We start from the raw sequence: 18,845 nt of genomic DNA on the forward strand, positions 1-18,845 counted from the left end.
TGAGCTGCTTTATATGTTCCTTCCTGTTCATATATGAACCATTGTACATAATGAACCATACACCCTGGTTTTGCAGTGTAAAAGTAATATTTTATACATCATCACCTTGGGTTGCATATGACCTTATTCTTCGTATTTTAACGCCTTGTCTCTCATTCACGCTGATTCTACTGCTCAATGCTCGTACTGTCAGACACATTCTGGTGGCTAGTAAAGCTCGCAGCAGGCTACGGGGCCAGAACAATATAGAGAATAAGAGCGATCCAGAGATGGAGAACCGCAGCAAGTCTATTGTATTACTGTTCACCATCTCAGGTAGCTTCATACTCTTATGGATTTGGGTTCTGATAACTTTCCTGTAAGCCAGGATTGCGGGAGTTAGTTATTTCTCCGGAACCAGTTCCAGTGAATCGAACTTTATTTTGGAAGAAATCGGAATCATGCTTCAGATTTTGTGTTCATACATTAAGCCATTTATTTATGCTGGGACCCAGAGTAAGTTCAGGGAGGAGTTGAAGCATGCCTTAAAATGTCCAAAGACCCTGATTGCAAATTTCATAAAACAACGAAAAAATATTACATCCTTAATGTAACATGCTTATTTTTCATTTGTATCAAATTTGATGAGTTTCTAAAGATATCGTTCCGTTTAAATGCTATATCGCTTTATGATCATGTTCAATAAAAGAAGCCAAGGTTACATTTCGAAATTCAGTCTGGCTGTCAGAAATATTGCACCACTTCAGTTCACTCAAGTTCATCTTATTGTTCACACTACGATCCCTCACACTGTCTCATCATTTTTCTCTGTCTCTCGTCATCTGTTTAAGTCTCCCTCTCTCCCTTGCTCTCTCGTTCACACACACACAGACACGCACATACTCACGTTCGTGCACGCACGCATCTTCTCGCCCTTTCCTGATCTAATTATGGAAATTTATGGTTCTAATTCTCCTTGTGCCTGTTTCTGTCAGACATTTGTTTTCGATATCGAGTTACTGATTCACCGTTTCAGACTCAGGGCAGTTACTGCACAATGATTAGCATAAAAATCTATCTTGTACAGGAGTAAATTTTCCTCAAGTTTTCAATCGTTTCTGTTCGGATCCATGAAGGTGACGATGGAAAAACAAAAAAAACAATATTAACTGGAATGGACGAAAATTGTAAGGTCCTGTTCTGAATCAGGCGATGACTTAATAAATCATTATCCTCTCTGTGACTTCATTAGATCCTTAAAATTAGAAAACACCTCATTTAGAAACACTTTGTGTAAAATTAAAAGTATTATTTTTTGCAAAATATGTTTCTTAAATATAATTTTGGAATTAAATTTAAACATGAAATTAATTAATTTGAACAAATTGCAGACAGGCGTATGTCTGAGTTTATGTTGTGGAGCACGCTTGTGAGATTGAAAGGGCGTAAAGCCTCTGCGAAGGGATGAAGTTTCAAATGAGGACACCGAATGTTGACCTTGTTTACAGTGCCACATGTGAGTAGAAATATGACGACAGAAAAGTTCCATGTGTGGTTAAGTCTTGCCGAGAGCTATATGCTTATAATGTGGCATTCCGACAGTTGAAATTCATGAGTAACCTTTTCAAAGGGACACATGACATCTTCGCAGAGCTCGTGGGAAGGTTCACGGCTGCAGCGGGCAATGGTTCATGGCATTATAGAAGTGGATGGGATTAAGCATATGGAAATTGCAGATATAAGGAGAGAGTAATCAAATAACGCTTATTATAAAAGAAAGGGACGTAATACAAGAATAAAGATAATCAAGAAACACGAAGAAGACAAAAAAAATTCTTATTCATTTTTGCAAATTCACTGAAAAGAAAACTGATACAGCTGAACTCCATAAGAAGTAGGCATGGGGAGAATATCATCGTGTTTTAATAACTTTTCCTACAAGTCATAACAACTGGGCATTTAAGGTTCAGAGGTACACGGCCCTGAATGTTACAGTATTGACATAAAAGGGAGCCAGGTTACTGTCTTGATTAGGTTAAATATTTTAAAGTACAGAGAGAATAGCTGTGAAGGCAGAGGGTCAGTGAATTATTTGCAGTAAAGAAACAAGTAGTTGCAGATTATATTACTTTTGGCATTCTATGTGCTGTGGAATGTGTGTGTGTGCTAGTTTCTGTGTATATGCGAGTGTCAGAAAGTGAAAAATAGAGAGAATGAAAGTGTATATATGGGTGTGGCACAGAGACAAATAAATACGGCAGGAAATCAGGTCGATGATAGATATTGTGAAGAGACATTTGGGCATTTCAATTAACCAATTATTTTTCTGTATTGAATTCTTATAAGGAGTAATAATGTGTGAAATCCTCAGATTTGCTCAGGAGGACATTTTTGAACATTCTTTTCTCTCCAATTAAAACTGACGTTGTGTTGACAATTTCCCTCTCAGTCACCCTCTGCTGGATTCTTTTCCACCTGCTGATGATGGGGGCTGTTGCCAGACAATCTGCGCAACTCATATTCCGCTTGGGAACCCTGAAGCCCAATGGTATCAATGTGGACTTCACAAGCTTCAAAATCTCCCCTTCCCCCACTGATTCCCAAAACCAGCCCAGTTCGTCGCCTCCCACCACTGCATCCCAAAACCAGCCCAGCCTGTCTCCGCCTCCCTAACCAGTTCTTCCTCTCACCCACCCCTTCCACCTCAAGCCGCACCTCCATTTCCTACCTACTAACCTCATCCCGCCTCCTTGACCTGTCCGTCTTCCCTGAACTGACCTATCCCGTCCCTATCTCCCCACCTATACTCTCCTCTTCACCTATCCTCTTTTCTCTCCATCTTCGGTCTGCCTCCCCCTCTCCCCATCCCCATCTCTGATGAAGGGTCTAGGCCCGAAACATCAGCTTTTGTGCTCCTGAGATGCTGTGTGGCCTGCTGTGTTCATCCAGCTCCACACTTGGTTACCTTGGATTCTCCAGCACTTGCAGTTCCCATTATCACTGCTCTTCAATACAGTTGACTACTGCCAGGTTCTCATGTTTGCACCGTCAGGTTGCACTTGTCTGACATTCTTCCCCTTGCAACACTCTTTAGCCCCAGCCCCAATGATATCTTATTGCAATGGCCAGCTGTCCCACATACAATCACTTCTCATGGCAATGGCTGATGGTTTCACGTGCATACTACTCCACCAGAAATGGTCTGTGGACCCACTGTCACTTTATCCCCTACCAAGGGACTGTGGCAATTCCCGACACAGTTCCTCTCCTCATGGCCTGTGGCACCATCCCCAATTTGTTCCCTTAAAAACTTGCAGAATCTCCACACTTAATCTGTTCCTTTGGCAATGGTCTATACACCATCCACCATTCCCACACCACTCTGTTTCCTATCAAAGACCAATGGTCCCACTTTTCTCCGAATAACAGCCAGCTATCCAGCAACGATTCAACAACGGGCTGCGGTCTCACTCTCAAACAGTTCCCCAGCAATGGGTTGTGCTTACATGCACGCACTGTTTCTGAGGAATGGCTGGTGGCCCCAACACCATTCTGTTGTCCTAGCATCAGTTTGTTGTCCCAAATGCCCACTGCATCCCGGCAATTGACTACTCCACCACACCCACTCATACCCTTTAACAACAGCCTGTGTCCCCACCCACATACATTTCCATTGCAACTGCCAGTGGTCGTATACAGCCACTCTGCTCCCGAGCAAAGGCCTTTGGTCCCATCCTCTCTCTGATTCCCTGGCGATGGCAAATTGCCACACACTGACAGCTTGAGGTGGGAGGAGGGGATAGGTGATTCCCACCCCAAGCCGCAGCCCCATTTCCGACCTACTAACCTCATCCGCCCCCTTGACCTGTCCATCCTCCCTGGACCGACCTATCTCCTCCCTACCTCCTCACGTACACTCACCTTTACTGGTTCCATCCCCACCTCTTTGACTTGTATGTCTCCTCTCCACCTATTTTCTCCTCTATCCATCTTCGATCTGCCTCCCCCCCCTCCCTATTTATTTCAGAACATCCTTCCCCTCCCCCATTTCTGATGAAGGGTCTAGGCCCGAAATGGTGCTGTCTTGCTCCTTAGATGCTGCTTGGCCTGCTGTGTTCATCCAGCTCTACACCTTGTTATGTCAGATGTTCCAGCATCTGCCGTTCTTATTATTTCTGACACACTGACACTGTTCCCTTGGCAACATCTTCCGCATTGATCAAAGAACTTCAGAGCACAGGAAAAAGGGGAAAAAAATGCCGCTCTTGGACTCAGCTCCACCTACCCTTCTTCCGACAGAAACTATTAAATATTTTCTATTCAAAACTCCATCTTTATTTCCGTAGAAACGGTCAATGAGGTAGCCTTAACTGCATCACTGGGCAGAGAATTTCACAGATTCACTACCCTTTGGGTGAAGAGGATCCTCTTCACCTCAGTTCCGTTTGTGCTCCCTCTTACTTTTAGGCTATACCCCCTCATTCTCGTTTCACTTGCCAGTGGAAACGAGTTCTTTCCTTCCACCCTAACCATTCCCTTCAAAATTTATTTGACTCGATGAGATGTCCTCTCCTTCTTCAAAATTCCGATGACTATAGTTCCGGTCTACATAATGTTTCCTCACAGGACAACGCTCTGAACACTAGAATCAGTGTAGTGACCCTTCCCTGCACATCCTCCAGTGACAGAACATGCTTTCTTAACTAAGGAGATCAAACCTGCACACAATATCCCCTCCTCCCACCTCAAGCCGCAACTCTATTTCCCACCTACCAACCTCATCCCGCCTCCTTGACCTGTCCGTCCTCTCTGGACTGACCTATCCCCTTCCCACCTCCCCACCTATACTGTCCTCTCCATCTATCTTCTCTATCCATCTTTGGTCCGCCTCCCCCTCTCTCCCTATTTATTTCAGAACCCTCTCCCCATCCCCCTCTCTGATGAAAGGCCGAGGCCCGAAACGTCAGCTTTTGTGCTCCTGAGATGCTGCTTGTCCTGCTGTGTTCATCCTGCTTCACACTTTGTTATCTTGGATTCTTCAGCATCTGCAGTTCCCATTATCTCTGATCACAATATTCCAGATGTGGCTTCTCCAGCATCCTGTATAGCTGCAGCGTATCCTCTCTATTTTTAAACTCGATCCACCTCGCAATGGAGGGCAATATTCTGAATTGCCTGCTGCACTTGCAAAGAAACTTGTTGCAGTTCATGCATAAACACACCCAGGTCTCTCTGCACAGCAACATGATAGAATTGTTCACCGTTTTTATAACAGTTCATTTTGCTGTTATTCGTACTTAATTGGATGTCCTTACATTTACCAGACCCTTGCACACTCACTTAACCTATCTATATCCCTCTGCATGCTTTCTGTGTGCTCCCCACACTTTGCTGTACCATTCTTGTTAGTGTCATCTGCGAACTTTGACACACTGCACTTCATCCCCAACTCTAGTCATCCGTGTAAATTGTAAACTATTATGGTTTCAACACTGATCACTGAGGCATACCACTAGCCACTGACCACCAACCAAAAAAAGTCATTTATGCCCACCGTTTCTTTTCTGTTAGTTAATTAATATTCTATTCACGCTAATGTATCACCTGTAACACAGTAGACTTTTATTTTAGGCGGTAACCTTTCGTAGTCAACCTCAGTGAATGCTTTCTGGAAATCCAGATGCACCAATCCTCCTGTTCCTCGTTGTCCAGCATGTTCATTACGGCCTCAAAGAATTTCAGTAAATTAGTAAAACAAGACCTGTCTGCTCATGAGGGCCTTTGGAAAGAGCTTATGCTTTTTTTTTTCTTATTAACTGTGTTTCTTGTTTTCTTTTCCGGCCTATTTTATACAGTGTTCAGCTGCAAAGTAACGTATTTTCCTCATTTCTCTATTCTGTAAGTACAAATTATACCTCGGTACTTTCGTACCAAAGGGCTGTGAGTGGCGACGTATAAACTTTTCATTAAACTCATTTAACAATTCTTGTTACAAAAAACTGATTCAATTAAATTCAATTCTTTAAGTTCGCAACACAGCGGTGAAAATGTTGCAATTTTGAAGGATTCTCTCCCAGTTCCTTGAAGACAAACGCAGGTTGGAAATTTGGACTAAAAGACAGAAACTATGGTCGGTTCTCGATCGTGAAGAAAAGTAAACAACGGAAAACATATTCACCCCTTTAACTACTCCAGCGGACTTCGAAACATTGTTTCCTTCTCCCTGAAACAGGATCTCTTCCCGCTGGATCTTGTCTTTTGTTCAATTGAATGACATCTGGCAATTTAAAAATAATACCAGCTATCGTACTTCCGGAGAACTTCGGTTATGGATTGTGGCAGAGTCAATAAAAAACGATGTAAGAGGGCACTTCTGTCTATTAAATCTGCGTGAGTCCGAAGCGACAACCCAACTAAGCTTTTAGCAACATGCAGGATCAGGAAATTTCATACAAAGACGAGCAACGGCGGTTTGTTGCAAGCAGAGGAGCATATGATTAAGGTGCACCAGTTGGCCATTCAGTCCTTCAAACCTGCTCGACCGTTTAATATGATTACGGCTGACCTGATTGTGTCCTGAGCGCCACATTCCCACCCACTCCCCGATATCCGTTAATTGTTTTGCTATTCATAATACTGTCTGTACGTCAAAAAATATTGAATGATTTTGCCTCCACCGTCCTCTGGCCGAAAGAGCTCCAAACACTCACAACACTCTGAGAAAATAAAATGGATCTTCTCAAGTCGATGGTAAATCGATATTGTCCTCTTCAAACAAAAAAGATGGACCCGCAAGCTGTAGTCTGGCCACTTTGAATGTAGTTTATGATTAGGCACACTCCTTGAACATCTTTGTGAGCCATGGCTGGTTCATCTTCTCAATGTGACCCTCTTTGTTGACGACGATGAGCTTTTGCTGAGTGGAGTGAAATATTTGTTTGAATGTCTGCCACTGTTCCCAAGACGATAAAATGTAGGAGCAGAATTCCACATTCGGCCCATCTAGTCTGCTTGGTCTTTCGATTAAGGCTCATGTTCGTCATTTCCTTTCTCCTGCCTTCTTCTTATTTATCCGCTGACTTCCTTTGTGTATTTTGATAAATGCACTTTCAACAAGATGTAAGTGAATATCTGCAATTTTGACTCTGGTTATTTTGCATCCTTCAGGTTTGAAAATCCCTGTGTGGCTGAGCACATGATCAATTGACAGTGACTGCATTCTCCCCATTTCTCCGGATTCGTAACATCTGTTCAGATAACGTCGAATTCAAGTGGGGTCACGGCAACATGACCTGATTTTCTCTCGCCCGAGAATTCCACACTCACAAACTTTGGTGGACAGGGCCTTCAGCTGTGACTGACCCATCTCCTGCACATCTGCCTTCACCCCTTCTGCTCCTTTCGAATCAAGCCATTCATTAATGCTGTAGTATGCAAAATTTTTGCATTTCCAAAATAGAACAGAGAACTGCAGATGCCTAAGATCTGAAACGGAATTTGTTTGGATGAACAGTCGCCAGATTTGAAATATTAACTCGACTTTCTTCCGACAAATGGTGCCAGACCCACTGAGTTTCGATAGAAATATATGTACTGGTATATATATTTTTTCCTGTTTATCACATGCACAAAATTCTCCCTGCAGTTTTGGCTTCGATATAAAACTCTCAGCAATATATGCTGCTGCTTGTTGTTTCTAAAGTCCAGCAAAATTCGTTCTATGAAATCTGAGGGACACAGAGTGGCCCCTCCACACTTCCCGTCAGCTCTGATGAAGTGTCATCTAACTGGAAACATTAGCTTGCTTTCTCACTCTGAATGTTGCTTGACCTGTTGTGATCCCCAGGAGTTTGCTTTCAATGTAGATTCCAGCATCAGCAGTAATTTGCTCGTACGTTGTGTTTTAGTGTTGTGTGTTTGCGTGTGTTTGCCTATTGTGTATTTTTTCTCAATTGTCTTTGCACCTGTATTTGACAAAATTCATTTTCGTACAAGACCAGATATTTGACGTTTAAATAGAACTGCCTGAATTGGGCCTAACACCGCACCTGACTAGTCTGAGACCGACATCTTTGGTTATATTACTACTTAAAACAAAAAACATTGAAAATTTATTGTGACCGGTAGAGCAGTAAGGCTAGAAAAGGAAACCGTGACACCTCCAACCTTGGTGAGCACATGGTGAGGAGAAATTCTGTAATGGACCTTTGAGTATGCAATTCTCAACTACAGAATTTTACGGATGCTGTGAATTTAAACTACAATTATGCTCAGCTAGTTAAATTCATGACAAATAATTGATTTAGGTGCAATGGGGTACATGCAGAAATGCTTGGCTGAAATGACGTAAGATCAGCCACCATCTTATTAACTGGTCAAGTGATCTAATGCTTACTTCTGCTCCTCAGTCCTTTATTCTTATGTTCTTCACCAAAAATCTCAAACTTACTACAGTGGAGTTATAAGAGGGCTTGTCGTTCCTAGAACTTGCTGCACAGAAACAAGAAGAAGAGACCATGGGTGTCATGCACGGTTAGGTGTAGACTGAGAAATGATTGGATGGTATAGATCTCACTCATTGTCAATACAGTGTGAAGCTGGAGGGACCCCGCAGGTCAGACAGCATCAGGGGAGCAGGAGACTCGAAATTTCGGGCCTGGACACTTCATCAAGTCTTGGGAATGGGAAGGGAGCTGGGAAATACATAGAAGGAGAAGGGTTGCGACTGGGGTAAGGTAGGTGGGATGGTGATAGCTGGATGCAGGTGAGGGTAGTGGGGATTTGTCAGTGGGAAAGTGGGGGTTGCAATAGGCGGGAAAGATGGTGGAGTAGTGTCAGGGCGAGGAGGCGGGATGAGAGGATGGATTGACCATAAGAAGAAACCCAGAGTGGGGAGATTTTGAAACTGGTGAATTCTATGTTCAGGCCATCAGGCTGTAGGCTCCTGAGGTGGAATATGAATTTCAGTTCCTTCAGTTTGCATGTGGCTTCATTGTGGCACTGGAAAAGGCCCAGGATGGACTTGTCAGCAAGGGAATGGTTGAGGGGGTTGGGGGGAGTGCAGTTAAATTCTTAGCAACCAGAAGATGATGTCGATTCGAGCACACAGAAGGCAGGTGTTCCACGAGTTGTTCTCTGAGTCTATGCTTGGTCTCATCGATACAGAGCAGGCCACATTCGGAGCAGATGTAGCATCTCCTGCACTTGCATGGAATGGTATCATGTGTTGTGGGGTTGGCGGGGAGTGTGGAGCTGGCAACGGAGTCACAGAATAAGCAGTCCCAGAGAAAGGCAGATATAGGTGGGGAGGGAAATATCTGTTTGGTGGTGGGGTCAGATTGTAGGTGGCAGTATTGGTGGTGGATGATGCGCTGTATGTGGAGGTTGATGGGAAAATTGGGGAAACTCTGTTTATTTTTGTTGGGAGAGAGAGAGATCCAGGAAGGGGAGGGAGGTGTCGGAGGTGGTCAAGGTGAATTTGAGGAAGTCATGAAATGTGTTGGTGATTTGAGGTTGTGGCTCATCGAACTGGTTTGTTGTTCCGCAGACATTTCGTTCCCATGCTGGGCAACATCATCAATGCAGTCTCTGATGAAGCGTCAGCGTGTTTTCCCACCTGGTTTTTAAACTCTGGGGTCCGTTGAGCTGGATTGCCTCACTTCTGGTTTTCCTTCTTTGTGGAATATATATGGGGTCGAGTTGTATATGTTTATTAATAGCTTTCTTCCTGGAGTCCCAGGCTTCTAGGAATTCCCGTGTCTGTCTTTGCTTAGCTTGTCCCAGGATTTTGGTCTTGTCCCAGTCGAATTGGTGGTTCTCCTTATCCATGTGGATTGAGCTGATTAAGTATTGATCATGTCTTTTTGTCGAATTGGTGTTCATGTACTCTTGTTGTTGGTTTTCTTTCTGTTTGTCTGATGCAGTGTTTCTCACAGTCTCTGCAGGGGATCCAATACATGACATTGGTCCTGTAATGGTGGGGTGTGGGTCTTTATTTTGGGTGAGCAGTTGTTGTAGGGTTGATGTAGACTTGTGTGCCACTCTGATGCACAGTAGTCACTGGAGTCTTGTGGTCAGTTGCGATGTGTTCCTGATGGAGGATAATTAAATGAGTGCATTGGGGTGTGTGGTATCTTCTAACCTAGTTTATTTTTTGGATATCTATTATCCTTGACAACCTGAAAGGGGTGTTCTTCCTCCTCTTGGTGTTCCATGCCCAGTAACACACACTGTCTTTGTGGTGACAGATAGTAGGAACTGCAGATGCTGGACAATCTGAGACAACAAGTTGTAGAGCTGGATGAACACAGCAGGCCAAGCAGCATTAGAGGAGCAGGAAGGCTGACATTTCAGGCCTAGACCCTTCTTCAGAAAAATCATTTTTCTGAAGAAGTATCTAGGCCTGAAATGTCAGCCTTCCTGCTCTGCAGATGCTGCTTGGCCTGCTGCGTTCATCTCCCTCTGTGATGTTCTTTTTTAGATTTTCTCACCATACGATTACCACTTTGCTTTTTGATTCTTTGGATCAACATGAATAATGTCACACTTTCTTTCAATGAACTGAATCGACCCTATAGGTAGCCTGAATAGCTCAATCGGTAGAGCATCAGACTTTTAATCTGAGGCTCCAGGGTTCAAGTCCCTGTTCCGGCACTGCTTTTAAATCAGGATTAGACTTGCCAAATATACTTAGAATCTTTGGGGCGGCACAGTGGCTCAGTGGTTAGCACTGCAGCCTCATAATGCCAGAGACCCAGGTTCAATTTCAGCCTTGGGCAACTGTCTGTGTGGAGTTTGCACATTGACCCTGTGTCTGCATGGGTTTCTTCCAGGTGCTCCGGTTTCCTCCCACAGTCCAAAGATGTGCAGGCTAGGTGGATTGGACATTCTAAATTGCCCGTAGTGTTCAGGGGTGAGTAGATTATAGGGGGATGGGGATGGGGATGGGGATGGTTCTGGGTGGGATTCTTCAAGGGGCAGCATGGACATATTGGGCCAAAAGGCCTGTTTCCACACAGGAGGGAATCTAATCTATTTTTCCATGCAGATTTCTCAAGTCATTATCAAACCATGCATTCCAATTTATATCATAATCAAATAAATATTGACAGATTGCATTTTATCCACTACTCTAAAAAAGTGAATAAATATTTGGAGTACAAGGATAGATGCCAGTGGTGTTCCATTAGTTATGTTTCCAAACTGATGGACACCTGTTAATAAAGACTCACTCTTTTGCATATTAACAAATCTTCAATCTCTAAAAAATAATCTTAAGACCCCAGCTTGTGCAATATATGTTTACTGTGGCACCTTAACAAATGCTAGTCAAATCTAAACACATGGGATAACAGCCCACATTTATTAACACTGGTTATTATATCTTGATACAACTGAACAAATTTGTCAGTCACAATTTCCTTTTCAGAAAACAATGTTGACTCTGTGTGGCTCTGTGAAGTTTATTTTTGTAAATGCCCTGCTGTCTTTTTTCACCTTAATAATAGACTCAAGCAATTTCCCAACAATAGATATATGGCTATCTGGCCTATAGATTCCTGTTTTATGCCTCTCTCCGTTCTTGAAGGCATGAATCACTTCAGCATCTTTTGAATCCACTGGAATCCTCCTGTAACTTCGAGGATATTTCATCAAATGGCCAGAATAGTGCTGCAGCACCTGATTTCAATATCCCAGAAACAGACCAATAACACGTGACAAATAGTTTGTCTGTAATCTCATTCATTTATCCAATGGGTTGCCTTGAAAATAAGACCTATTGCACGATCTTCCCTGCTATTATCACCTGTGAAATCTTTGAGATTGTTCTCTTTCTAACCGATATGACGAATGATACAAACAATTGGTTTGAATTAACTGCCATTTCCCCTTTTTTTTCGCAGTGAAGTTCCCCAGTCCCATTATCCAAGTGTCCCAAAAAGAATTCAATTATTCTTTTTTTCACATCAACACATAGAATCTCATGTTATTTCTATTTATGTTTCTTGGCAATTTAGATTCCCAATTAATTTTCTCCCATTTTATTCGCTTTGCATCGTCAACTCCTGGATCCTAAAAAAAACTATCCCCATCACGCATCTTACCAGAGGTTTTAATCACTTGGTGTGCTTTTCTTTTCATTGGGTACTCATGTTAACTATGTTTCTTAATCAGGGAAGGTTCAGGGTCTGATCGATTCCGCTTTGTTTAATTTTTAAATTTTATGAAATATACATTTAAATATTTGCCACTGTTCATCAACTCAACATCCCCATAGACTACTTTCCCACTCACTTTAGTCAAAAATAGGTCAAAGCCATCCGAGCTGCTGAATAGACAATTGCTTTTTTTTCTCCAAACCTCCAAGGTGGGTTAAACACATGATCAGCTGGCAGGTACTGACAGACTTTTAACGGTTAGGCACAGAATAAGTTTGAAAGACGTGAGTCAAAGTTGGTGAAATGTCCAACATGGAGCACAAAGTCGGACGCACGGGGAAGTGAATGACAATACAAGCAAGAATGCTGCACCGCTGACTCTACACAGCCAAAAATCATGGTCAGGAAAAAAAAAAGAGGAAAACGCTTTGCTTAAAACACAGAATTGGGCAACGCTGAAAGGGAAAAGGTCTGAGGAATATATGAGAAAAGATTTAGGAACTAGAATAACTGGGTGCGTGATGCCTTGAGGGACTCTCATTAGTATGTGAACATTAACCAAGGTATTACTACACCCACAACGAGTGTAGGTGAATGATTATAAGGATGATTCATCAATGGGACTCGGACTGAATTGACTTTTATGGGGGTTAATTTTTAGTCGTTCATGCGAAGAAGGCATTGCTGGCCATTTGTTGCCCATCCCTACATGCTCAGAGGGGGATATATGAGTCAACCACATTGCTGTGGGTCGGGAGTCACATGTAGGCCAGACCAACTAAAGAAGGCAGTTTCTTTCCCTAAAGGACAAAGCAAACTAGGTTTTTTTTTATTCCCGAAAATCAATAATGGGTGCATGGTCACTATTCGACTCTTAATTGCAGAAACTTATTGAATTCAAGTTCCACCATTTGCTGCAGTGGGATTCAAACACCCGTCCCCAGAACATTACCTGGGCCTCTGCATTAAAGGTGCAGCGATGACACCCCTAAGCCAATACCTCCCCATAAACTTACTAGGTGGGGCCTTGGTGGCACATATATAAGAATAGTTGAGTCTGGAGCTACCAGCGTCGGGGATGAAGGGTTCTGCAGCAGAGGGTCGAGGCAGGCAAGTGGATGGAGGATGTACTGGATGTGTGAGAGTGGGAAAGTTTTGCGATAGGTATAAAAGGTGGTAAGAAACTCAATTTATAGCAACAGTGAGATGTTAATGGGATAACATCCCATTGATTTCTACTCTTCTATAAATTAATGTCTTTTATATGCCTACACATAGGTATGCAGGCACTGCCCTGAAGCTTCCTGCCCAGCTCGGAATTCAGTGTAAGACTTTGTAACTCCTTATCTTCCCACACATCGGTATGCAGACACTGTCTTACGCTTCCTGACTGAATAAAATTAGAATTAAACTATCTCAAATAAGGTTAAGTGAGGAACATTTGTAAAGGTGTGAGACTTCTGAAGCATGTAACTTCTGTCGCTGGCAAAGGGGCCAGGGCACTGACTTTGTTGTAGCCAGACACATCGGCAACTTGAAATCACAATCTGTCCCAATAACAAATAGAAATCGTCTCCTGCCATTAGCAGCCACTTCACGAACAATCAACACTTTATCCTGGCCTTTTATGTTCTTGATGTAATAATTGTTTGGTATCCTGTCTTTGTCTGTTGTAATAATTGTTTCATGTATCATGTCATTGTGAGATGTGAAATTGTTTTATGTATTAAGCACTTAGTAAAGTTCTGGATGTGAGTTTGCTCGCAGAGCTGAAAGGTTAGTTTTCAGACGTTTCGTCACCATTCTAGGTAACATCATCAGTGAGCCTCCGACGAAGCGCTGGTGTTATATCCCGCTTTCTAATTATCTGATTAGGTTTCCTTGGGTTGGTGATGTCATTTCCTGTTCTTTTTCTCAGGGGATGGTAGATTGGCTCCAAGTCAATGTGTTGACAGCACATTGGCTTGGAGCCAATCTACCATCCCCTGAGAAAAAGAACCGGAATTGACATCACCAACCCAAGGAAACCTAACCAGATAAATAGAAAGTGGGACATAACACCAGCGCTTGTCAGAGGCTCACTGATGATGTTACCTAGAATGGTGACGAAACGTCTGAAAACTAACCTTCCAGCTTAGCGAGCAAACTCACATCCAGAACCTCAACCTGAGCTACAAATCTTCTCAAAAATTAGTAAAGTATAAAAAGCGGGGACTGTCCGCTGCTTGGGGAGAATTACTTGCGAGACTCTGCACTCTGCGCCGGGTTGAGTACAATGATTCCTCACAGCTTGTACTTGCTTTGTAATAATAGGATTTGTGTTTTTTTAAACAGGTCACTGTCTTGTTATTGCATCAAGTCCGTGAGGGTCTCCGAAAACGAACCTGACAACAGGACATATTCCTAATTCTATCATTTATGTGATGGTTAGGATAAGGGCTTCACAATTTAGATGATGTTTTAGCTTCCACCAAATTCATCACCAGAACACTGGCACAGCCTGATTAAGGTGCAGAACACAGCTCATCATGGTCTCTCTGTGTGTTGGGAATTGAACATTACAGTAAGGATGCTATGCTACAGTTAACGGGGCATTCGTGAAATTAGTGTAAAATAGAATGCTGATTTTGGACACAAACCAGTTTAGGCTCACACAATGTCTGAGAGAAGAATGAAATTAGTAAAGGTGGGAGATCACAGTGGAGACAGCATGGATGTTCCATTCATGAAATTAAAATTTCCATCACAAACAATCAGAATGCATCTCAATATCAGTTCAAGCATTATGACTAGTAGATCCGTCACTTTCATATAAAGCAGGATGAAGATCGTCACTACATTATATAATGTTCTGGAAGATGCCACTTCTTGAATTTTCTGAATTATGTCATTTACAAAATGTTCGAGATAATGTTCCAAAAAGGTTGACTAAAACGTCAGTCCCTAGTATAAAGTACAGATGTGGAAGAAACAGCTGTATTGTTTCAAATCAATAGGAATCACGTGTATCATGAGACCATTAAGCCATTTGAACATGGCCACCATTCAATATGATTGTGGCTGATCTCATTGTCTCCTGAGTTCCATGATACAGGAATTTTCTGCCATTCAAACTCTTGGGTTTCTGTCACTGACCAGACATTGCCTGGTCACTTTTCATACTGGTTTCCTTGAAGCATATGTTCAGGAGACATCTCCCATGAGGACAGAATCTCCAAACAATATACCTTATGCTTTAGCCTTATACTTTTATTTTATCCTGACCACTCTCTACACAAACCAATCAAAAACATTTGCTTATTTTTATCGTTATCAATATCCAATCAAAGTTAGTAATTCCGGTATTTTGTTCGTCTCACCTTGTTGTATTCAACCAAATACAGTTTCTTATCACTGGTCTACGTATACAATGCAATTTCTAGCAGAGAGCTTTTTTTGGTACTCTGTCAGCATATTGAAAATTACCTGACTTGTGAAGTTTTCATTGTTATCAAAGATTCTATTGCCTTTGTCGTTGAACATTTCTGTCTATCGCAGTTCCATATTCTCCCACACAGTTGGGAGGACAGTTAAATTGTGATGCAGAGAGTGGCCAAAAGCACAGGTTTAACTTCCACAGTGACAGACGTTACAATGAAAATCCCACAGTCTCAACATCACCACTGACATGAGATGGGACAACCCTCAGCTTAAACGAACACAAATAATTTCTCTCTATTAAGACAGTGGTCCCATGATCCTCTGGGACTGTAGTGAATTTATTCTATCACTGTTACCTTTTAATTTTTTTCTGCAGGTTATCATTTCATTTTCTGTTAAATTCCTGGCTGTTCTGGCCATCCACAGTTTCATTTTGTACCACTGTCAATATTTTCCCACACTGCACATTCCTGTAATTTCCCAATAATCTTTGAGTCATTGTTATTCATGAATCTGTCTGTGCCTCAAAAACATTCTTTGGTTTTAAATAAAAAATCTCATTTGTGAGGTGCGGGTATCTTTGGCCGGCCAGCATTTATTATCCATCCCTATTTGCTGGTGATAAACTGCCTTCTTGAAAGGTTGCGGTCAACTTGCTGTGTGTTGACCCATGATGCCATTTGGGAGGGAATTCCAGGATTTTCAGCCACCAACTGTCAAGGATGGGATACATTTCCAATTCATGATGGTGAGTGAGTGACTGGGAGGGGAACTTCAATGTGTTGCTCTTACCTTTCCAATTGGAAGTGGTCATGGGATTGGAATGTGCTGGCCAAGGATCTTTAGTGAATTTCTGCATTTCATCTTGTAGATAGTACACAGTTCTGCTTCTGCACATTGGTGGTGGAGGGAGTTGAGGTTTGTGGACGTAATGCCAATCAAGCCAGTTGCTTTTTCCTGGATGTTGTCAAGCTTATTGAGTGTTGTTGGAGCTGCACACATCCGGACAAGTGGCAAGTATTCCTTTACACTCCTGACTTGTCCTTGAAGATATTAGACAGGCTGTGTGGAGTCAGGAGGTGATTTTCCTTCTGTGTTATTTCTAGGCTCTGACTACTGTGCAGCCAATGAGTTTTTGTGGTGAGTCCAGTTAAGTTACTGGTCAATGGAAGCCACCAGGGTATTGATACTGTTGGAATCACTGATGGTAAGAATGTCAAGAGATGATGGATATATTGTCTGTTAGACATAGAGAAATAGAGACACAGAAATAGAATACAGTATAGAAACAGGCCCTTCAGCCAACTTGTCCAAGTTGACCATGGTGCCCATTCAGCTATCCCCAATTGCCAACATTTGGTCTATATCTCTCAACCTTCTCAACCCCTTCTATCTATGTAGCTATCCTTTTTTTTAGGTGTTGCTACTGTACCTGCCTCAATTATTTTCTCCAGCTGCCCATTCCATATACATAACACTCACTGCATGAAGAAGTTGCCCCTCAGATCCTTTTCAATTCCATTTCCTCTCACCTTAAACCTATGGCCTCTAGTTGTCAATTTCCCATCCCTGGGGAGAAAAAAAATGTATTCATCTGCTCTATGAACCTCATAAATTTATACACTTCAACAGATGGTGATTAGATTGTCTTCTTATACACTTCATTAGGGTCACCATTCCATCTCCTAACTTCCAAGGAATAAAGTCTGATCCTGGCCACCCTCTCCCAACAATTCAGTCCTATTAGTACTGGCATCATCCTTGTAAATCTTCTTTGCACAATTTCCAGTTAACTATGCCTTTCCCATAACAGGGTGACCAAAGCTTTACACAATACTCTAAGTGCAGCTTCAGTAATGACTGATACACTATAACATAACTTCCCAACTCCTGTGCTGAAAGACTCTAAACGACTTGTCAGACATGACTTCCCGCACACAAATCCATGCTGACTACCCCAATCAGACCTTAGACTATCAAAATTTTGGTCGTCCCTCAGTATCCTTTCCGATAGCTTGCCTACCACTGATGGCAAACTCACTAGGCTGTGGTAACCTGGTTTGACTTTGTTACCTTTCTTAAACCATGCAGCAACATTAGCCACCTTCCAGTTTTCAGGAACTGCACCCCTTCCTAACGATGAAGTAAAAGTAACTGCAACGGCCTCTTCAAATTCTTCCATAGCCTACCACAATGTCTGAGGATGGGCATCCTCAGGATTAGGGGATTTATCCACCTTAAAGCGCTTTAAGGCTGCAAACATCTTCTCTCTGGCAATGTGCATGCAATCCAAAACACCGCTTGTTTCCCCTATTTCCTTAGCACTCATGATTCGCTCCTCAGTAAATACTGAGAGGAAATGTTCATTAAAAGTGTCCCCCATCTCCTGTGGCTCTACACATAGAAGGCCATTCTGATCTTTAAGTGGACCTATCCTCTTCCTCGCCACCCCTAAAAGTAGCTATAAAACTGCTTGGGACTGTCTTTAATGTTTTTTGCCAGATCCACCTCATACACTCTTTTTGCTTTTGTGATTTCCCTCTTGAGTGTGCTCCTACAATTTTATTAGTCCTCAGATTTGCTCGAACTCGAAAGATTAAACCCAAAGTATGCCTTCTTCTTCCTGGCCAGAGACTCAATGTCCCTCGTCAGCCAGGAATCCCTAAATCAGCCACTTTTTCCTTTTACCCCAACTGGTGATGGCCTGGTGGTATTATTGCTGGGCTGCTAATCCAGTGACCCAGATGGTTGTCTAATAGGAGTCCAGGAGTCTGGTAGTACATAGAAAGTATTTAACCTGGAACTTGCTGACCAGTGGTGTGCTGCAGCGATCTGTTTTGGGACCTCTGCTCTTTATGATCTTCAAAAGTGATTTGGACGAAGAAGTGGAAAGGTGGGTTAGCAAGTTTTCCAATGGCATGAAGGTTAATGGAGTTGTGGACAGTGTGAAGGGCTGTTGTAGGTTGTAACAGGACATTGACAGGATGCAGAGCTGGGCAAAAAAAGTGGCAGTTGGAATTCAACCCAGAAAGTGTGAAGTGATTCATGTTGGAAGGTTGAATTTGAATGCAGAGTACAGGGTTAATGACAGGATTCTCAGCAGTGTGGAGGAACCAAGGGATCTTAGGGCCCATGTCCATAGATTTCTCAAAGTTGTAACCCAAGCTGATAGAGATGTAAAGAAGGTGTATGGTGTGATGGCTCTCATTGGCAGGGGCATTGATTTTAAGAACTGTGAGGTTATGCTGCAGCTCCATAAAACTCTGAGTAGACCACATTTGGAATACT

At 42.5% G+C, this 18,845-nt stretch overlaps 1 non-coding gene across 1 annotated transcript; it reads left to right on the forward strand.

Moving 5' to 3' along the window:
* The first annotated feature begins 10,559 nt into the window (after positions 1-10,559).
* Positions 10,560-10,632, forward strand: trnak-uuu (transfer RNA lysine (anticodon UUU)). The gene has a single exon. It is a non-coding gene; the product is annotated as a tRNA-Lys (tRNA).
* Positions 10,633-18,845: the final 8,213 nt, after the last annotated feature.

The sequence above is a fragment of the Stegostoma tigrinum genome, chromosome 43 (assembly GCF_030684315.1).
Source record: "Stegostoma tigrinum isolate sSteTig4 chromosome 43, sSteTig4.hap1, whole genome shotgun sequence".
Taxonomy (NCBI): Eukaryota; Metazoa; Chordata; class Chondrichthyes; order Orectolobiformes; family Stegostomatidae; genus Stegostoma; species Stegostoma tigrinum.